The 22,833-nt window shown below is 55.3% G+C and overlaps 1 protein-coding gene across 8 annotated transcripts in view; it reads right to left on the bottom strand.

The window, feature by feature from the left end:
• Window positions 1–22,833, bottom strand: part of rnf220a (ring finger protein 220a) — a 164,286-nt gene that overhangs the window by 72,886 nt on the left and 68,567 nt on the right. The window lies entirely within an intron of this gene.

The following is a 22,833-nucleotide window of genomic DNA, read 5'->3' as shown; positions in this document are numbered from 1 at the left end:
GGGAGTCTCCATAATCTCTCCAGAGATGATTAAAAATTAATTGATCCCCGCAATATCATCTACACTCCCACCCGTCACAACGCAGATGACTAGGCAGCTAATAAATGTTAATTACATTTTTTCCTTCCTTTTTTACAGCCCCTGTCACTCCCACGCAACCCCCCCATACAACCCCCCCCCCCCCACACACACACACACCCCCTCACACACACCGTATCAGGTCGTAAATTCATTAGCTGCTAACATACCTAGAAGGGGCAGCTAATTTAGCACCGACAAACAAGATTAGGACAGGGGCGAGGGTTGATCTTGCTCCAACTGCAGGAACTGGAACTGACCCACTCCAGATAAGGAGAGGAGAGTGCAGAAGTGCAACCACCCCCTCCCCCCCCTCCCCCCCCCGCGCCATACCTCACCCCAATACCACTTCTGTTAGCCCGCAAAAAGCAGTCAGCCACCTCATCGGGAAGTTTCCTTATATCAAGCTTGACGATTTACCTTAACGTGCTCTAACTCAGCAACTCAACGCAGCTCACGGGATAAGCCAACTGGACCACTCTCGAGTTATTACAAACGCAGAAGGGCAGTACGAACTGCATCTCCCCTCACCTACAGCGACGTTAAGTTCGTTTTTTCCCCCTTTGGGTGTATTTTTTTTAACGTTCGTGTTCAATAGGAAACAAAGGCCACGCGGACGGTATATTTTGTGGTCGAGTAACGACGCCGCCGAATGCTTTTAACGTATTGAAAATACTCGACGAACCGGCCCGGTCCGAGCCGTACGCACGATGCGTAATGCATCGTTCAGTCTTTTAATTTGATCTGCGTCGTCTGTCTTTGGAATTTAAAACCGATTATGCAGAAGCGGGTTATGCAAAATACGAATAAACACGTCAGGTGCACAGACTGAGAGAGAGAGGGAGAGAGGGACAGAGAGAGAGAGAGAGAGAGGGAGATAGGGAGAGAGAGAAAGAGAGAGAGAGAGAGAGAGAGAGAGGGTGGGGGGTAAATTTCATTCAAGTGTAATTGGCTTTGTTCTAATCCCAATAATGCCATTAAGCCATTCATATCCATTAGAAATCACACGCGGAGCTCCATCTGAAAGCACTAAAGGAAAGGTAACCCTAGTCTTTCATATTGTACCGGTGAACGACACCAGGGACCAGCCGCTCAACATAAAACAAAAGGAAGCATCCGTTTTTTAAATCTGAGATTAAAAACACTGCTGCGGTGGGGGGGGAATCGTCAGAGCAAAATCAAAAAATCAATCTTCCTTATCAGCGGCGGTGGCTCCGACCAGACGCAACCGTGAGCTAAACGACCTTTTACAAACACCCCTGTAAAGCTGCTCTGACAAGCGTTTCTCACACTCCGTCTTCGCTCGACGCACAATAACGTATTTACATAGTCGCCCTGTCTGCGGCCACCCAAACCACGGCGCCTTTTTAAATGTCACCTCAAACGGGTCGTTCTTTCCTGAAAAACAGAATAGCTTAAATGTGTACGCGTACAAACTCCTTTAAGTATTGACACAGTCTTTTGGGGGAACGTTGCTTGTGAAAATGAATCTAAACAGGGTTAATCGCGGAGGTAAAAGAAATAGGCCCGGCACGACTTTCGCGATCAAAATATCAGGATGCGTATTTGCGAAGAGCAACTTCCAGGACTAAACTGACTTAAGCTTTCAATTACCGCGTATTAACAAGACAAACAGCCACATCTTTTGAGCTCGGTGGGCGAGCACGCGTGGCTCGGAGCCTGCCAGGTGCTGGGCTTGCGAGTTTTAGTGCGTGTGCCGCACTTTCCAAACAGTGCCAGACAGAAGTCGGCATCGACCGCGTGTGGGAAAGGGGACTTAAGTTTTTAGTTTAGCTTCCAGAATGTTCTTGCTCGCGTTTGTTTCCGATGAGTCCCAGGATACCGTGAGATCCTCGGGATCAAGATGTTCCTCTGCTGTTTGTTCTGACACAACTCCCTGTCGTGAGCAGTGTTTCTAACAGTTATGGAAGAACTGATCAAACATCACGTGTTTCGTGGCAAGCTATTTGTCATACATACAAAACTCGTTGCCTCTTTCATAGCCTATGCCTAATTTCAGGAAGGTGAAAAAATGTATAGGCTATAAGCTATAGTTGCTCAATCATGTGTAATAACAATGCATTCAAAAATATTCCATAATGTATTCACGTGAACGAGGTGAGTGATAACAGATCCTAATTTTAAAATTAATGTTTTAAACTGTAAAATGTCCAGTGTTAATTAAATTCGGAGTACGTATGAGTCCAATATGGACTTTCATAGGCTACACACCTTCGACTATTTGGGAAACGTTTTTATTTTGACATATCGACAAAATGTTCGTTTAAGTCAGTCTATGGTTTAAGTCTGTAGGTGAGGATAGAGGGTTTGCGTGGTTATTGGAGAAAGGGGCGACTGCATTTTAGAGTGGATAAAGCACAGAGAACATAAGACCTTATCTGTGATCTCATTTGAAGGACGGCTGTCTGTGCAGCATTTGAGTGAGCGTGGGTCTTTCTGAAAGCCGGTCTCCATGGCGACGGCTACGCGAGGGCGGGGTTCCTGCCTGGGTGAGAGAGGCGAGGGGCACAGGAGTACAGCCTAAGTGGTTGGGGGAACTTGGGGCTGGGACAGGTCGGGGGGGGGGGGGGTCGCAGTTTGTCACTGGCGGTCGCGCGCTAGGTAGCGGCGGTGTCACGGTTGTGTAAGAGGAAGTGTACCTGCGGTGGGGGCCCTCGTCCGTTAGCTGCTCGCTAACCGCATGACAGGCCGACACGGCCCCCCTTTCCTCAGCGCAACGGCCTGGCAGGTGCCTGCGCCGCGCGGGGGGGGGGGGGGAGGTCGTGTTACAGGAAGCGGCGGTTATGCTACGCTGGACAAATTATGCAGATTCGATACTGCTCTAAATCCGCCCTGCGCTCGCGGGGTCCGGGTTAAATAACAGCCAAATTAGAAATGACAGCAGAAAGCGGGGTTGCTTGGGCGGCTGCCAGTACCAGGAAAAAAACCAAAACAAAAAAAACCGTATGGACCAGAGACCGGCCTTTCTGTAAAACTCTCGGCGCTACCACAGCCGCTGGACCGGGACACTGTGCAGGAGGAGGATTACGTGGATTTGGGAGTGGGAACGGGCACGGCTACTTGAATGCTGGAGGGGAACGGAATAAGCGCCTGAACACTGCAAACACTGTACTGCCTCCAGATCCGCTGATTAAATGTGAAGCGCACGTGCACACTGAGCGCCACCCCGAAACAGTAAGATTCCTCTAGTTAAAATACATTTTTCTTCTTCGTGCTGAAGATGGGAATACTGTTTTCTGAACCCTGGAGCGCTGCATGGTGACACGTGCTCAGAAATGGCCGTCCCTAACTCGCAGTATGCTCGCGGTTCCATGCTCAGGAACGCGCTCCAGCACACCCTCCCCCCCGCTGAAGAATCCCTCGCTCCGCATTAGCTTGACTGGTAATCATTAAAATCATCCTTCATTAGTCAGCAGCTCCTGCTAATTAGCCGGGCTCCTCTGGAGCCCTCTGACTCAGTCAGCATCTTTCTGGGACGCGCGGCGTCCTCCACGCCCCAGCCGGGCGGGTGATCCCAATAAAACGCCCCCCTCCCCCCCCTCGCTCTCTCTATAATATGACCATCACCATAAAAGCTGTCAGGGGGTAAGCGCTGAGAGGTACGGCCCGTACTTTACGGGGCCGCTTCCCGCTACCTCGACCCGACCGCCCGCCGTCGCCCCGCCCTCCGAGACTCCGCCCCGCCGCCCGCCGCCTCCGAGACTCCGCTCCCCGCCCGCCCGCCCGGTTCCACCTTGTGCAGGGGTCACCGCGGAGGACGGTCGGTCGCCACGGCGCCCTGGGAGGGCCATTCCGGATTACAGCCAAGGTGTGATTTACGATTGGCCCCGACCGGGCCTTCTCCCCAAACCCCCCCCACCCCCACACACCCCACCTACCCACACGTGAACATGAATATTTCATATCCTCCAAAAACATATGTCCCACTCCAACAGCATGATTTAAAAGAGGGGGGGGGGGAACCCACAAGCACAGGGTGTCAGAATGTAAAGCACACAGCTCCTGCGACAGCTTCGCTGAGGTGAAAAATACACACGGAAAAAGAAAAGTGATTAAAATGCAAACAAAAATGAAATTTTTTTTTCTTCCCTCAAAAACCATTTTAGAGGAAACCGTTTTGGGCGGGCGCGGAGCCGAATCATTTCATACTGCCAGAGCGCGCCGCCAGGGGAAACAGGAGGGAAATATTCCCCGTCTAACCGAATTCTCCTGCTTTTTTTATTATTTTTTTATCGGAGCATTTTAGATTAGGAAGAGAGAGAGAAAAAAAGATGAATAACAGTGACAGCCTCCTCCTCTCCGTCCCTCTCAGAAAGCAGGCGCGCTTATTCCTTTTAATTCCGGGAGATCACCCGAGACCCCCCTCCCCCCCCCCCCCCCCCACCCTCGCCTGGCGTACTTATCACGTTAGTAATAGCCCCCCTGTCCCTGTCATGGCTCTCTCTGAAATGGGGGGCAGGAATATTATTTCAGATGTCAGAGGTCGCTGGAAAGGAGCAGGGCTGGGTTACCTGCCCCGTGGTGGCAATTTTCTCCCCCCCCCCCCCCACCCCCCGGGCAGAGAGGAAAGGAACATTCTGACACCGGCCTGAAAAACAGCGGAGAGGGGGGGAAGATTTCCAGCGCGACGCTAAGATTGCGATGCCAGCCTCAATATGACAAGTGCCAGCGTTATGAAGACAGACGTGAGGCGAGATGGGCCCGCTGACCTTTTCCAAATGTCACATGTCACCGAGGCTTTATGTCACCCCCTGACAATATGTCAGGGCCATAAAAAATCATTATACCTAAAAACCATGTTATAGGTAGCAAAAATAATAATTAAGACGTTATTATTCGGGGCCAAATGGGGGCGGGCGAATTTACGATAGTCTTGGGTGCGGTAACGCCGGTAACACCGCGGTTTGGAGGCGCGGTCGTCTGTTTCCCGGGGAGAAAAAAAGATCCCGGGGTCTCGCGGACGTGTGTCAGTCACCGTCCGTCCGTCCGTCTCCCGCCAGGTGAGACGTCAAGCGAGCGCTTGCCTACAACTCTGAGCGCAAAACAAAACAATAAAAAACGTCACAGCCTTATGTGCTGCTGTTCAGGCTTTACACAGAGAGGCTCTCCCTCCCTCCAAGGAACCAGTCCCTTTCATTCACAGTAGGTTTGAGGAAGGCCCTGCTCAGGTTCTCACTCCTCTACTGATGGTGGCTGTAGTCTGTAAACAGGGCAGTGAGGGACATCGCTACGCTCACCGTACGGTACGTTGGGGGGCGTTTCACCCAAGACGGGACGGGGGCACGCCAAAGTGGGACGGAACGGTTACGCGCATCGGCGCCTCGTCCGCCGCGGGGGGCCCCCCCAGCTCGAGCGGCGTCGTGCGGTGTCAAGCCGGATGATGTCACGCCAACCGTCAAACACAATAGAGGCTCCATGACGGCTCAGACTCCGGGGCAGCTGTGCGATGGCAGCTGGCGTTGACCGTGCCGGCCATGCGCTCCCATAACCAGGCCGGCCTCGATGCTAACGCTAGGGGTGGCGGTAAAGCACCCGGCGAAATCTTTACAGCTTTAATAAACAGGAAAGGGCGATTAATGCGGCCCTTCTTCTTTAGCATTCCATATAAATTATGACAGATTTATACTTGCAGGCAAATGGGCCGGATCCCTATTTAACCCACGAGACAGGCAGTGCACTTAAACACACGCAAACTACCCACACTGCCGCTCAGCGCGTCCACGCTCAGCGCGTCCACGCTCAGCGCGAGCTCCGCCCCTCAGCCCCAGTCCGACACGCGGTGACATTTCACATTTACGTCCGCGAGCGCGATCTGGCGAGCGGGATTGTTTTCCTCCGCACGTGATCTCCGTCTGCCAAGTCGGGCAGAAACCAGCGCCCGGAGGGGAAAAAAGCAGGAGCTTTAAAATCGCCGGCCCCCCGAAACGTGCCAGGGTAGCTCAAGCCAAACGACGGATCCCCCCTTTCTGACAGGGCCCCCCGGTCGCCCCCTCCCTCCCGCGGCCCGGTCTTTAAAGTCAGCGCTTGTAACAGGCGTGTTACGAGCCTTTTTAATGGCCGCTCAGTAGAAGCAGACAGAGACGCGGCTGCGCATTTCTGCGTGTCTGCAGGGGGCGCGCAGGCCGGACTGCGGCGGGCTAAGGGGACCCCACACGTCGCGTATCTCAGACGACCGCTGGGCCTCTTCCCAAGAGGGCCCTGGGATAGATGGGGGGGGGGGGGGGGGCGGAGGCATGGGTTCCCACACTCGATAAACAAAACAAGAAGCGCAAGCGAGCATTTTGGGATCTTCTCAGGGGACGCACCAGCGGGGGGTGTGCTTTGGTTGGAGGCTCCAGCCGTCATTGGGCGGAGCCACAAGGGACGGCCTCTTGCCTCCGTCAGGGAGAGCTTCCAGAACGTTCGGCGCAGATGGGTCCACAGCCCGCTACGTGACGCGGCGGCCATTTTAACATCTTCCCGTTGAGGGGACGTCGGTGAACGGGGTTCGTCCGCAGTCTAAGGCCTCCTTCTGCGGCGCTCTCGTAAACAAACGCCATTAACCGCGACAAAGCGTCGCGCTGGTCACGTGTGACGCTGGCCGCCGTGTTAGCACGTTAGCGCGGGTTCCGTCCTGTACGAGGAGGCAGCGGCGCGTTTGTTCGGCGCCTCTAAAGGCCGTCTGTCCTGAGCTGACCTCCGGGGGCCTTTGTTTGGTCGAAACAGGGGGGGGGGGGGTGGAGTCTGTTTACCAGCCAGCGACTCTGCGTCCCTGTCCCGGGCCCAAGCGTTTGTCTCCATAGCAGGTCTGTTTACGGGACCGCTTCCTGGTTTACAGTACCCCCCCACCCCCAACCCTGCCCAGACAGGCCCCGTGGGGAGCTACAAACCACACCGCCTAATCCTAAACCGCCCACAGACAACCCAAACCAGCCCCCACCTTAACCCCCACCCCACCCGGGGATTTTTTAACGGAGCGCATGTTCCACGGCAGCTTCCAAACGGCAGGAATTTAGTCATTCTCTTTAAACTCAAAGCGGGCAGGCGGGCGGCTCCCTCTGGCGGGCCCATTGAAGTCTGCGTTTCATACGCCCCCCCGTCTGGCACCCGACCGCACGCCGAGCACGAGGCAGCCCCCCAGGAAAGAGAGGGACAAGTGTGGAATTTACCAAGGGGGGGGGGCAGGGGAGGGGAGGGGAGGTGTTGTGAAGTAATGGAAGCTGTACTTGAGATTCAGTGGGGCTTACGTCATACCAATCGTGTCTTGGAGGGAAAAGTGGATTAGAGCCCCCCCCCCCCCCCGTCCCCTCTCCCCCCCCATTCTGTCTGAAGTGGAAAAGCAGCCCGACCTGTGATTTTGGGTTGGTATACACTTGGGGGGGGGGGGGGGTGTGACCCTTGGCACAGGTGATGGCGATGCAGACACGCCCATGCTGCCCCCCCCCCCCCACTCAGGAACTCAAACCCACGCTGGCGCTGCAGTTAGTTACTGCTGCTGTGCCCGCCTTTTTTTTTTTATAAGAGCAAACGGGGGGGGGGGGGCAGCTTTGAGTCTGCAAAGCTGTCAGTCTGGAGCCCTTTACAGGCGCACAATGCTTTTATATGAAAAGGCCATTAAACATTTCCTCGGTGGGAAGAAAAGGGAAAATTAAGGAGCGCAGAAAACCGCCCTATTACGCCCGTAGCCGCGGGAGAGGCACGCGGCGCGGCCCCCCGCTTGCTGCCGTGGCGACGGCGGCGGCGGCGGCGGCCTGTGAGCGTGCGCCTCGAGGCCTGGGAGGCAGCTTCTACGCCACGTGGCGCCCCTCACCTCGTCCGCCCCGCCCCGTCCCGTGACAGACAGGGCTGTGGGGACACTGACTTTGTGAGTCAGTTACCCTAATGCTCAGGGTGGGGGGTTTGTGGCGGTTTGTTGCACAGCAACAGTAACATTCCAGGTGTTAAATCAACTCTGTTAAGAGTTGAAAGTACTCTTGTCAGAGTCGATTTTACATTAATATTTTGCTGTGCGGGCGTACATTATGTACATAACACCATTTGGATCGGGAACTGTCCCCAGCCGAAGAGGTTCCCAGGGAGAAGCTCCACCAGGACGGGGTAGGGGCGAGGGTTTTGGGGGGGGTTGTCCCGCCAGCGGCTGTGCCAGCGGGACTCCCCCATCAGGCACGCTGACAGAAGCAGGAACACCATCCTGCCGGATCTACAGGAGGGAGCCCAGACGGGGCGGGAGCGCATAAACCCCAGATTTCCCTGTTTTCTTTTTTTGGGAGGTGAGAACAGCGGGGTTGCGGCGGGGCAGTCGGGACCACAACAAAGACCCGCTGGATGTGGGAGGGCTGCGGCCGGCCGACCCCCTCCAACCGGAGGCACTTCTTAAAATTCTGCCAGCAAGTTACCAGAAGGCCATACCGTGCCAGTCCACTAGGGGAGCTGTCTTGCACTGGTTCCATCCAATGTCCTGTCTCTCTTTGACTTTGAACACACACACTTTACAAATGCATAGTGGTTAAATGAAATCTTTGATGTTCCTTATCAGAGCCTGGTGTACATGTTGCCTGTCTTGTCTTCAGAACTGTGTTCTAATGGAATAACCTCATTAATGCGGCTTTTAAAAAAATCCCTGTTAACTTCTGTACAAGGCTGTAAACCTGTAAGACCTGACATGGCTGAAAGATACATAACATCAAACCATGAAGGACTGTGCGGTGACCTAAATTAAGATCTGAAGTGTTCTGACCTCACAGCACATGAGCTGCACTTCCAGAGTTTACGTGAAGCTGTGATCCTTCAGCTATCCCAATGACTGTTTTCTGGAGCAAATATGGTATCACTTAACACAGGTAGCCTACGCAGAATGGCAAACACGTGTGTAGGCCACGTACCGACTCGAAGCTTTGGGCGGTGTGGTTAGTTAATACTTGGCCGAAAAAAAAATTTCCAACGCGTATAGAGCCTGAATTCAGGAACGTGCCTGCAGAGACCCCCATCGCTCTTCACCCCCAGTTTAACAAAGCTGAGACCCCCCCCCCCCCCCATCCACCGTCCCCAGCCGCTACAGCCCCGCCCCTGTTTTCCCAGCATCCACCACGCTCGGAGCGCCCTCATTCTCTCACAGAGGGGGCTCAATTAACTGGTTCAATACATTTATCACGGCTGATAAATTAAAATATCATATCCATAGCATAATTTCATGAAAAAATAAAGGGTGATGGTCCCTCTTATTAACTCCATGAGCAATTGGGGATGGAAACGTTCAAACAGAAAATGTTAATGCCACGTTTCGTGTAATCATCCCGTGTGGTCTGGGTGAAATATCTCTTTATTAATAGTAATTGAGGGTGTAAATTATGGATGGAACGATTTTCTCTTAAAGCGCGAGAGCAAAGTCTAATAGCGATGATTCTTCATCATCCTCTTTCTCTCCTCTTTCTCTCCTTCCCCCTCTTTGTGGTGGCGACGAGGGGGCAGAAGATTAAGCGTTAATGTAGATATTCGTCCGTTCTGCCTCTCCTCCTCTCTACCTGTTTCCCAGCGCGCTCGTCCGTTCTGCCTCTCCTCCTCTCTACCTGTTTCCCAGCGCACTCGTCCGTTCTGCCTCTCCTCCTCTCTACCTGTTTCCCAGCGCACTCGTCCGTTCTGCCTCTCCTCCTCTCTACCTGTTTCCCAGCGCACTCGTCCGCTCTGCCTCTCCTCCGCTCTACCTGTTTCCAGCGCGCTCCGTTTCATCCTCCTCTCTACCTGTTTCCCAGGCACTCTCTCTGCCTCTCCTCCTCTCTACCGTTTCGCGCATCGTCCGCTCTGCTCTCTCTCTACCTGTTTCCAGCACTCCGTTCTGCTCCTCTCTACGCCACGACTGCCTCTGCTTCCGCCTACTGTTCCAGCGACTGTCGTTCTGCCTTCCTCCTCTCTACCTGTTTCCCAGCGCACTCGTCCGCTCTGCCTCTCCTCCGCTCTACCTGTTTCCCGGGCCGAAGCGATCAGGCTCAGCGGTCGCGTTGTTGACTCGATTCACGTTTCAGTTCGTCCGCCTCACCTGCTAGAACCATTAAATGGCTGCATTCATTATAGGGCCCGAACAAATTCGCTTTCAATAATAACATAATGAGCACAATCTCTTATTTTTTTCTTGCTCAGAGTGGCTCAAAGGTGGGGGGGGGGGGAGGGGGGGGGTGTTTTTTGGCAGACTTTCTGAAGAGAACCGAGTTTTAGTAAAACTGCAGGCTTCCCACACCTATGATCCACCCCGCCCCCCCCCCGCCCCCCCCCCGCTCCTCAGTACCCAAACTCCCCGGTCTGTTTTTTATTTAAAACATCAAACGCTTCATTTCATTAGCGGCTTTCTCGTTGCATTTGAAACACGCTTCCCGAAACAAAAAGAAGAGAGAGAGGAAAAAAAAAAAAGAACGCGCCGCCCGCGGTTGTTTTATTGGGGGAAATAATGGCCAATCGAGAGAAGGTATTTAATAGGCAGCCCCGATGCAGTAATGCATCGGCTTCGGAAAAGCCATTTCACATGATTTTCAAAGTAGGCCGGGGTTTTTTTTTTCTTCTTTTTCTTTTTTCCTTCTTCTCCTTTCTTTTCACCCCAGAATTACTCACTTGAATGACAGTAGTCCTCTTCCCCTGAGACATCCGGCACCTAGTTGTCATTTTTAGAGCCGTATTACGGATACAAGTTCCTGTCGTTAGTCGGCTCACTGTGACAGTGGACCCAGAGCAAAATGTTCCAGATTCGGCAGCGCCTTCAGTGGCGACGTCAGAGAGAGAGAGAGAGAGAGAGAGAGAGAGAGAGAGAGAGAGAGAGAGAGAGAGAGAGAGAGAGAGAGAGAGAGAGAGAGAGAGAGAGAGAGAGAGAGAGGAAGAGAAGAGAGAGAGAGAGAGAGCGAGAGGCAGGAGACAAGAGAGAGAGAGGAGCGAGAGAGAAGAGAGAGAGTGAGAGAGAGAGAGAGAGAGGAGAGAGAGGGAGAGAGAGAAGAGAGAGAGAGAGAGAGAGAGCAGCGTTGGACGGTGAGGTAATGTAGCTTAGCCCCAGAATGTATCGTCATTTAGGTCTGAGAATATCTGCGTGAAAGAATCCATTGTGACGGAAGGGGAGAGCTAAAAAAAAAAAGAAAAAAAAGAAAAAAAAATCCATACGGGACAGATTTCAATCTTGTTCGTACTAAACCTGCCAATATAATGCATTCTTCACAAGCAGGGGGGATCATTCGAAAAGTTCTTAAGTGGCGCCCATTAGATGGGACACATAGATTTGCCAATAAATAAAAAAGGGCAGAATGGGTGAGCCCACACTGATTAAATCAGCTGGGTGCAGGGTGGACAGAGAAAAAGAGGGTGGGGGGGTGACCTGGTGACCACTGGTCAGCGCGCAAACTGACCGCATGCTGACCGCAGGGGTCAATACCCGCTCCCCCCCCCCCACTCTCCGCACTGCCCATACTGGCCAATCAATGTCCAATTATGGGTTATTTATTGAATAATCAAAAAGGTATTATTGCCGGGCTCCCTCAGTGCCGACAGAGCGAGCTCCTATTTATCAGCCACCTTTCAAAATTAGGGTAATCACTTATCATGCGTACAAGGGAGCCAGCAGCTGCCCGTGACATCTATTAATCACCGCTGCTTATCATAGGCAACGGCTCTGTTTGTGTGCCTGCGTGTGTGTGTGTGTGAGTGTGTGTGTGTGTGTGCGTGTGTGTGTGTCTGCGTGTGTGTGTGTGGTGTGTGTGTGTGTGTTTGTGTGCGTGTGTGTGTGTGCTGTGCGTGCACCCGTGTGTACATGTGTATCTGTGTATATGTAAGTGTGTGTGTGTGTGTGTGCAGGTGTTTGCGTGTGTTTGTGTGTGTGTGTCTGTGTGTGTGTATGTGCGGGTGTTTGCATGTGTCTCTGTGTGTCTGTTAAAGCCTACAATTGCACAACAGCCATGATATGCCCACGGCTTCATTCTCCCTCCTAAAGCCACTATAAAACAATAAACCGCACAGCAGCTGATGGGGAAACTGTGTAAAACACTGAAAAAGGAGCGTCGGTGGTTATGAGACGTGTGCGTTTGCGTGCGCAGCGGACGCTATCGAGCCCTGCATCGCTCCAGAAAGGAGCACAGGCCTGGAGCGAAGAACCTGGAACAGAGCACCTGGAGCGGCCGGGTCCGAGCGGAACTGGACCGCCCTGCCTCCCCGCCCCACCACCTCCCCTCTCCTCAGCGCCTCGCCTCTTTCCAAACGCGTGTCGGGGAGAGAGAGGCGTCCCAGCGCCACGAACCCGGGCCCCAGTGGGCCTGCATGACCTCACACCACTCTGGTAAATTCAGCAAATAAGACTGCGCAGGGGTCCAAAAGTGAGTGCGGTCAAAGATAAGGACCTTGAACAATTAGTATTTTTTGTATATTTTTTTTCAAAGCAGTGGACAAGGAAAGCGAGAGAGAGAGTAGAAATAGAGAGAAAGAGAGAGAGAGAGAGAGAGAGAGGCTGGTGCTGGCAGTGGGCCGGACAGCCGGGGTACTGAGAGAGGACCCCCCCCCCCTCCCTTTCCCCGTCTCCACCCACAGTTCAGTTCAGGGAGGTCAAACAGATCTCCTCAGCCATTCTTTACCAATAAAATAAATTGCAGCACAGTCTGCTCTTAAACAGTCATATCAATCAAATACACTTACGTCGGCCATAAATTCTGAACCAATCACGAGCCTCCCTAATGCAGAGACTGGAGCCAGGGCGGATGGGGGTTGGGTTGGGTTGGGGAGGGAGGGGGGAGAGGGTGGGGGGCATTATGGCCTCACTCATCCCGCAGTGCTACATTTAAACGTCTCCCCTGTTCACACCGTCGTGGGGCGTCCCATTTCCCCTCCCTCAAAAGCCTGGCAAAAGCCGATGTGGCCCTCCCTAACCGAATTAGAATCGGTTTTCGCCCCGTCCACCAGGGAGCTAGAGTTACTGACAATCGGATAAAAATGAAACAATTGCTTTTTTTTTTGTTTTTATCATTATCCAAAACAAACAAAAGGGGGCTAATGGCCGGGGCGTCTGTGGCGTCCGCGATGCAGAGGCGATGGCGGATCGATCGGCGCGAGCGAAAAAAACGCAGACCGCTAACTGCCGGTTATCGTGCCGACCGAGGGGATTCTGGGTATATTTAAGTGGCCGTCCCGAATCCTGTGTCATATAAGCACATTTACCGCGGTCGATGCTTTTTAGCTTTTCCGGATTTTTGTATTTTTTTTAAGAGGGTGACGGCATGAGAACAGCACTAAAAGGGATGAAAAAACTCACGACGGTTTTATTTTTTCTAAAAATAAGGGTGACAGTTGGGCCGACAGGGCGGTGGACTGGACGCGCAGTAAAAGTGTGTGTAATTCTGGGAGTCAGCTACAGGAGAGGTGTAAATAACAGCTATGAAAACCCCGCCTAAATTGGGGAGAGGAATGCCAAGAAGCCATATTCCAGTTGACCGCTGCTGTTGCTGCTGCGGTGGGGGTGGGGGTGGGGAAGAGTTTTTTTTGTTTGTTTTATTTGCGGCTGTTGGCCAATTAGACCTAACGAACGGCGCGGGCACCTGTTCTGTCAGAACGAAACCCGCGTCTTCGCTCGCCGGGGGCAGAGGATCACGTTGCTCGGACAACCCGGCGGTGATTCAATCCCAAACCGGCTCGGCGCCCCCCTGACCCACAGCCCCCGGGGCTCGGACACCCCTCCGCTAACCTCGCCGCCATCCCGCGCTCCCAGCGCCTAATGGAGTTAGCCCCCGGGGTGGGGGGGGGGGGCGTTAGCTCTCTCTCTCGGCCCGGCCGCGGTCCGCCCCGCACCGGCGCGGGGGATAGGGTGGGGGGGGCGGTGGGGGGGGACTACCCCGGCTCATCAGGGCCTTGTTAGGCCGGGGCTAACCGCTTTAGCGCGCTACTCCGCGCCCGGGCTCCGGCAGGGGCGACAGGCCCTAACTCTGTTACCCCGCGTGTTACGACAGGCCCTCATACCGATCCCACAGCAATTTCACCTCTGCCAGGCCTTTGCCTTTCTGACCCCAATACCCTCCCCCCCCCCAAACACCCCCCCCCCCGGCTGCATTTATTTACCCAAGAGCGCGCTGAGACACAGACGTGGGTCTCAGCCTCTGAGCGAGGTGCCGATAAGACAAGGGAAGGAATGCCCCTCTCCCATCGATCCAGCGAGGCAGGTATTTATGGAGGAGGGGGCAGGTGGGGGCGTAGGTGCGTGGGGGGGGGGGGGGGGGGGTGAGACTTTGCACTTTCACCATACCTGTGATGAATCAACAAGCGTGTTCAGGACATTCCAGGCGGCGCGTGCTGAAGTCCAGCCACGATGGGTGTGTGTGTGTGCGCGCGTGTGTGTGTGTGTGGTGGGAAAAGAGCGGACCCTTATCACCGCATGCCTGAGGTGCCTTAATGCCCCCACCCACCCAACAACCATCCCCCCCCCCCCCCGAGATCTTTGGCACCGGGGGTAGTCCGGTCAAGTTGTTGGAAAGCCGGAGTCGCTGGATGGCTGAACACCAGTCAGCTCCGCCCACCCGCCATTATCGCGCAGAACGCAGCCCTGCGGCCACGCCCACTTTTACACCCCTCCGCATCTCCGGCTGTTCCTCCCGCGGTCTGATAACCGGCAGAGATAATCTGCTGATGGCATTCGCCGCATTCCTGTCGGGGGGTCGTTAAACTCGTGCCGCGGCCCACGGTGGCGTCACGGTCCGGTCTCCAGCCTGTCGGTGGCCTGGCCCACGGTACCCGGCTCACCACCTGCCCCCTGTCCGCCAGGGCCGCGAAGGATGAGTGGATGTGCTGGCTGATCTGACCGCTTAGCCTTTATCCGACGTGACTTATGCCGCTTACGCCCGACCCCCCCCCCGGACAGGAGCGATTTGTCTGAGGAGGGGGGGGGGGGGATGACCGGCGGCCGTGATTCGGGAGGGTCGGCGACCCGGCCACCGCCCGTGCCCCCCCTGTGTGTTCGGGGGGATACGTGCGCGTGCGTGTTACTCGTCGAGCGCCGGGCCGGGCGGAGCGGAGGCGCGCCGATGTCCCCCCGCCGTTAAAAGGGCCTCGTGAAAACGACAGCGAGACGCGCGCGGGGCCCCCGTTAAACTTTTACTGCTAATCACCCGGCCGGGCCGCCCCCGCCCCGAATGAACACATCATCTGCAGCCCGGCGCTCGTAAAGAGCCAGTCAACAAACGCCGGGCGGGCGGGTGGGCGGGCGGGGGGGCACTCGCTCGCTCACGACCGGTTTAATTTCCGCCGCCGCTGGAGGGGGGGGGACAGGGGAATTAAAGCGGCGGACTCAAGGTCACTCTGGACGGGGGCATGTGGCTACAGCCGCGCCGCGCCGGGGGGGCCGTCGGCGTTTCTCTTCCCTGAGCTGCGGTCAGACGGTCAGAGGAAGGGCCCCTCTGGCGGCGGAGCGCCCTGGCGCTTTTTGATTCGACCGTTTTCGTTAGCGACCCCGGCGAAATTTACGGGAGCGCTCTCAGCCACGCTCGGGGTGGGGGGGGGGGCTCTCAGGGCCGAATGCCGGACGGCTGACAGGCAGCGGGAACCTGCCACTCCGTACTCACGCACCGACAAAAATAACAAGAGGCTCCGGTCTGTAACAGATAGCGGTGCTATGGCGTGAAATACCACCACCGGCCTCTAGGGGGAGGAGAGCAGCTTGCAGATGGAGCTCATTAGGCCGCTCGCTGGAGGAAGCGTAAACAGGTAGGGACGGTGACGGGGGAAAAGGTCGGAGGTCACGCCTCGTCCTCCCCTCAGGCTGTCTGAGGCGGGGGGGCATTCTGTAATGAGAGGGATCGGGATTCACAACATGGAGGCCCGAGCCCCGAAACCGCACCCCCGCACGCCCTCCGCACGCAGTCCCTCTGCGCGGCTCCACAGCGCGGCGGCGACCTCTGACCCCTCTGAAACCCTCCTCCTCGGATAATTAAGGCCTTCGCGGAATTTCCAAAAATGAGACCAAAAAAAGTTTCTTCTGACCAACGTAAACACACATGCCGGTAGCTAAGTTGCTTTGGTGGGAAACCATGACAACCTGGAAAGGCTCTGGCTGCCTTTATGACTTGAGTACAGGCCATGTGTTAAGTGCAGCTTTGGCATGTAGCTCGCTAACACAGAGCCTACCAGGGCTTGAGCGTGAGAGGAACCTTTCTTTGACTCTTCTACAAAAACGCCCAACCCAAAACACCCACCCAATGCAGCCAGTAACGCAGAGCGGCTGAGAAAGATACATACGTGGGAACCGCTACATCGATGTCTGTCACTTTAAAACAAGCACGGGCAGTCATCTGTGTGGGGCGCGAAAATGGATTAATCTCATCTGAGGACGATGTGCGGTTAGGAGCCGGGAGGGGACGGGAGCTTCGCTGGAACGCACTCGAGAGAGATAATGCGGGGTGCCCTCTCCAGGTGACGGATGAGTGTCTCTTGGAGGTGTGGGAGCGAGCGAGGAGGACGAGGAGGAGGAGGAGGAGGAGGAGGAGGGGCGGGGGAGCGCGCTCTGTATGCATATTTCCTCTTCAAGTCATTCTTATTCAATGATGAGCAGATGAGTCCTTGCAGAACACGCGCGGCTATTAGACCCCGCCGTCAATCTCCATTACAGCGGGACGGAGGAGCGCGACCGGCGGGAGACACATGGGAGAACACGGGCCGGTTCATGTAGACACCCTCCAAAAACGCCCTCCCCTACCCCCTATACCCATCCCCCCCACCCCCTCACCCATCCCCACCCCACCTAATAACACTTCTACTGCTATTACCTCTGTGCTAGTTTCATTATCCGGGCCTGAACTCTCAATGACCCACCCTTGGCAATTTAGTATGTCATTTGGGGTTCAGGGTCTGTGATTTAAATGTGCAATCCCTGTTGTAATTTGATTTCTGCATGGGGTACTGTGAGGGGTGGGGGAGGGGGGGCGGTGGGGGGGAGGAGCCGGGGGGGTCAGGTTGGTAAGCGCCTGTGGAATGACTTGAAGAGGCTAATAGACTAATCAAGCCCTTCGTTACATGGTAATAAGATTGCCCCTAAAACACTGATGACTACTACTTGGCCCAATGATTACCGAACATTAATAGCTTTCCGTTTTTCTTTCCCCCCGCGCTCGCTCCGGCCCGCTTGGCTGCCACTCTGGCACTTAGAGCGGGGGAAATAGAGGGGCCTCGTCCGCGCAGGTGCCAGCGTCACTCCCCGCGCGCTCGGCCCCGGTTACGGTTCCTCCGGCAACCGGGCGTCGAAACAAGGGCCGCGCCTGAACTGGCTCGGACGCCGGCCGCTCGACCGGAGCAGCGGCGGGCGCGGTCGTGTTCTGGTGGAAGACCAGGGAAGGAGCAGCGAGGTCAACTCGAAGACGTTCTTCGGCAAGATCACCAGACAAAGGGAACTTGACAGGGTATTGACCCAGGTCTGGCTACGGTGGGCACCAGTGCCTGCCCTGACCACACTGTCCATCATATCCTGACCGAAGAGGAACGGATGTGTGCGGTATAAAATGCAACAATCGATGGATTAACTCATTTGCTGCTATTGCTATTGTTTTGGTTTGCATTCTAAAGGTCACGCTAGCCTGGAAAGTAAATGGACTTGCGGGAATCAGACAAACCGGTTCTAACTGGTTGCCCTGGAAATGAATGGGTTCTTACCTCATGTTTTTGCTGTAGACATAGTTGCTTTCTTCCTTCGATTAGCGATGTCTGCGTATTGTGACATTCAAATGGGACTTCTCTAAACAAAGGCGTCTGTCTCGCTGGCAAACAGCGCACTGCCCTCCTGCGCAGGCATGAATCTAGCTTGAGTTACACTCTAGTAAGTGTCTCGCAGCCTTATAAACCAGGCCCTATAAACCTTGTGTTACTAATGGACGCCATCATTAATATGAGCGAAGGCGCGCAGAGACGTAGCGCATTTAAGTGGGGGCGTCTGAAGTTTCAAACAAGCTCTCCGGTCGCATTTCTGAATTATGGATTAATGGCGTCCGTCCATAAGGCCGCGGCGCTCAGGAAACAGGGCATTATGGGCTAACGGAACACGCCGGCGGCCAGCGGGGACAGAGGACACCACGCAATTACAGGACAACAAGCCGATATTTACAGGCATTAAAAAGGCAGGGACCGGGCAAATGCAGTTACGCTGCGGCGAAAAAGAACGCCCTTTTCAATACCCCCCCCCCCCCCAGCCCTCCTGACAACACAGCCCTTCGGAGATGAGTGGGGTATTGACCCGTCCCGCTACCCGATACCCCCCCGGATCACCGCGGAGCCTCAGATGTGACCCAGCTTGTTCACATCTGGAAACGGACACAAATGTGCAGTGGAAATCGATGGGAACCACCTGTGTGGCACCTGGTGGACCGGGGGAGGTGGGGGGGGGGGGGAAATGGGGGGTAAGGTGGAGGGAGGGAGGGAGGGAGGGAGGGAGTGTGGAGGGTGTTTGTGGGGGGGGTTAGTCACATGTTTCCAGGTGACACGCAGAACCCTACCCAGGGCGGGGTTCAGAGGGTAGAGCAGCAGAAAGAAATTTGAAGTGGATCGCATATGGATTACAGAAGCTTCATACGAGGCCCCTCCCACTTACCTGTCACACCTCGGTCTCCCCCCGCCCCTTATCTAAAACAGACTGAGGCTGGCTGCCACCCCCCCAACCCCCCAGGCCCGTGTGTTCAGCGCCAGACTCTCACCCCTGCCAGCTGTGCCCTGCTGGGACACCATATGTGCAGCAGATCGAGGGGGTGGGGGTCGGGGGGGGGTTCCTGGGCGTCTGCATTCCAGTAACCCTCCCCTTCCTGCTCTGCTAACGCTTAAGGAAGCACCGCGTGGCACAGACGGGTTGGGCTGGCACCGCAGACGGGTGACGGGCACGTGGGGGGGGCGGTGGCACGTGGCAGGGAGGTGGCACGGGGTGGGGCGGTGGCACGCGCTGGTCTGTGTGGCACGGGCTCTTTACTGTGCCCGCGTGGGCATTCCCCCGCCAGCGTTAGACGCCGGCGAAACCGTGCGGGTGAGAATACTGCTGAGCCCAAGAGGGGTGTTCCGGTGACACAAAAATTCGGCAGTCAAACGGAAAAGGGGCAGAACAAGACAGTTCTGGTTCTCTTTAACAAAAAGGGGGGAGGGGGGGGGGCATGCCACAGTTATGAATGAAAGATGCACTTACCTGTAGCAGAGAAGCCGTGATCACAGACGGGTGAGGTACATGGAAAGAAAAGAAAAGCATTATTAGTGAGTATAATTGTGAGGAATGTACACAATACGTTTGATCTGGTCAACATGACTCATATCTAAGGCACATGACAACATGGTTAAACTGCAATCCATTATCCATCCATTATCAATCCACCATTCCTATTATGAAATCCTACTTTATGCATCCTCAATGCCTTTTTACAAAACTGGCTCTTTTAAAATATGTGTTTTATTCAGCCATCTAAAAAATTCTTCAAAACAACACATTCTCATACAAAAAGTGTAACAGTTCACACGTGAGATTCACACACTGGCTTTGCCGAGGGTGCCTTTCCCGCGGAAGTGAAGAACAACCGGAAGTGAAGGAGAGAAATAGATTTTAACACCGAAGCCCTCCGTTCAGGCCCCTGTTCCTGCCCCCTGTTCCCGCCCGTTCCAGCCGTTAGGCGTGGAGCGCACAACCCCGCCATGGAGCCGCGCCGGGGCTATTACCTGCCCCCCCCCCCACCTCCCCAGTACATATCTGATCTCTGCTGCCCCCCTCCCCAGCCCCTGTGCTGTGGTGTAAACACAGATTGTAAGGTTAGGGGTTAAAAGTGTTGTGCTTTGATTCTTTGACAGTAATCTAATTTCTCTTCTCTTACACATCTATATTTATTTGGTTTTGTCAACACTCAGGGTTCTCTTTTCTTCCCCCTGCCTTCGGAGTATTGATCCCACTAATGGATTGGATCTGATTCCAGAGTGTCTAACACGCTTTTGTGTTCTCTTATTTTCACCCGGGAAAATCGATGGGGCAGGCCCGAAAATCAGCCAGGATCAGGTTTTAAGGAATCCGCCGCGGGGTGCGGTGGGTGGGGTAGGGTGGGGGGTGAGGGGGGCGTCGGGAGGAAGGGGGGGGGAGGAAGACTCCGCGCTCCTTCTCATACTGATTTTCCTCCAATCTGGGAGCGGAGCACTTCAGACGGATCGTTTGGGGGCGCGTGGGCCGCGGCGCTCGCCCCGTGTGTGCCTCCGCCGCGCCCCGCGTGATTTAGCGAGAGGACGCCTCGTCTGAGGCTCCATCACAGAGCCTCCATCAGCCCTCCCCGCACAACGCCGCTGTTGTTCTTTTTCCATTAAGACATTAATTTCGCTCTATTATTTTTCCATCCCAAGGTCCGAACCCTCTGAAATTCAGTATTACATCTCGACCGCGCCTCCAGATCGCGTGAACGCAGCGGATGAGTCAGTTCTCCGACCTCCGCACCTGCTGCTGTGGGACACAGGCACAGCCCAGGAACCAGCCTCCTGCTGCCAGAGCTCTCCCTGATAAGCTGACGGATTTTATTTACATTTACAATTTGCTAATTTTTTTTTAACGTTTTGAAAAAAATGCGACAGACTTCAGATTTCTGTCGCGTGCGTTACGCAGCCTTTGGTGTGGTGGTGTGACAGTGTCCTCTCATTGACCTTGAAAGAGTCAAGAAGACAGGGAGGGGAGCGAGGGTGGTGGGGGGGGGATAGAGTGCTGTAGGGGGCTCTTCATTAATGACAGTCCTAAATTGGACTTCCTGCTGCGACACCCCCCTTCCCCCCCCCCCCCCCCCCCCCCCGGCAGCCCTCCTGCTGATGGAAATGTGTTAAACATGAGAGGGGGAGTGGATCAATGGCGGGGCTGGCTGGGGTACCGGCCTCTCAGGCCAGCAGCCACGGTGGCGGTGTGCGGAGAGCGCGAGGCAGCGAGGGCGGCAGGGCCTGAAACGCGAGCGGAGCAGGGGGCTCGATAATTAAAAAAAAGGAAAAAAAGAAGAAAGAAAAAAGATATCAATGGCTCCTCGGTTCTTCACACTGCCGAGCAAATTGGAGGACTTGTCAGGAGTCACAACACGGAGAGTGTGAGGGAGCTCAGGGGGCTGAGGGAGGAGGTGGAGGAGGAGAGAGGAGGAGGAGGAGGATGGGGGGGGAGGCAGGCAGGCAGGCAGACAGGCCCTGCAGTCGCCAGGGCAGGTGCAGCTAGGCGAGCCCCAGGCTGGCACAGGGCCTGCTGGGACTTGGGCTATTTTTTCCCCCCCACTACCGCTGAAACAAATCCCATTCACAGCACAAGTGGGGAAGAGAGGAGGAAGAAGAAGAAGAAAAAAACGGCTCAGCCCTTTTTTGAAATGGCTGCTATCGCTTTCCTCAGCCTGGCGGGGGCCTGGCGTGGGGCCCGGCTCTCGCGTCTCAGAGCGAGGACCCGGCAGCCCCCGCCCCGCCCGCGGCGTGCGCCGGTACACTCACCTGACCCGGCGGGGGGGAGTCCCCGCTGGCCAGGCTGGCTCCTGCGTTACCGGAGACCCTCACACTCCCGCTTTCCCTGGGAGGAGGCTCCTAACGGAAAACCCAAAATGGACGCCGACCGGGCTCGGACGAGGGCCCGGCGCGGTCTCGACGGCCGCGCGGCGAAGACGCGGGCGGCGGAAATCACCGACGGCGTCGCGTGCTGCGGCGGCAAAGATGGCCGTGCTCCGCGCCTAATGGTGTTATGGCTGGGCGGGGGCTGAATAATGGCGGCTACAGTGTGTGAAGCGGCTGAGGTGGAGAGTGGGGCTACGGGGGGCTCCGGCAGATCAGAGGCACTTCCTCCCGGCTGTTTATGTGGGTCCCCCCCCCCTCCCCCAGCGCCCCCCTGTGCGTGTCAGGTGGAAGCGGTGCTCCTGAGGAACGTTGGGGGTGCGGGGTGTTTTTTTAGAGAGGTTCCTGTCGCGTAGCGTGTCGCTAGCACGCCGCGCGGCGTTAGACGACGCCCGCCGGGCCCCCACCTGAGCGGCTTCCTCCCGGCGTGGGCGGGCGGCCGCACCTGAGACGGCTCTATCTGCGGGGCGGACGGGGTTAATGGCGCAGAGAGCCAGTGAAGTGGCGAAGGACACCTCATAAACCGCCGAGCCGCGGGGACCAGACACCCCCCCTCCCATTCGCCCCCCCCCCCGCACGCGGACTCCAGTACGGGGGAGATCATCTCGAGGTGACGGAGTGACATCGCTGTGACCTTTCACCCCGCCATTGGCGCGGGTGTGACGGGGGCTGGGGGCTGGGGGGGGGTGATTTAGCCGTCTGCCCAAACGGCCAGCACTCCGGCTAACAGACACCGCGATGATGAAGTGCGTGGTGGGGAGAAAGGACCCCGAGAAACGGGGGCTTAAAAAGTTCAGCCAGTCAGTGTTCCCGATTAGGGCGCGTCTCATAAATTATGCGTCAGGACCAAGCTGTATACAAAATACATGGTCATCTGACAAAAAAATTAGAAGTAAATAATATAACCATCTATTATTTTTCATTAACAGAAAAATCTAGGTAATCTAACAGCATATTAGTTTAAAAAACTAAATATTGTATTTTGTAGCAATATTAATACCAAAGAATATATACAAAAAAAGAAACATTAATTATCTCAATCATAAAATTAAAATGTCTATGGCCCTCACAGTACCCTCTCCACAGTTCCAAGTTCCATAGAGAGCAAAAACATGCACACACACACACACACACACACACACAGGCCCCCCAGGCTTTCTCCTGTTGACTCAGAGTAGAGGTGGCGGAAACACACCT

This window comes from Anguilla rostrata, chromosome 6 (genome assembly GCF_018555375.3).
Source record: "Anguilla rostrata isolate EN2019 chromosome 6, ASM1855537v3, whole genome shotgun sequence".
Lineage (NCBI taxonomy): Eukaryota > Metazoa > Chordata > Actinopteri > Anguilliformes > Anguillidae > Anguilla > Anguilla rostrata.
Note: the sequence above shows the minus strand (reverse complement) of the source record. Positions and strands in the feature narration are given on the sequence as shown.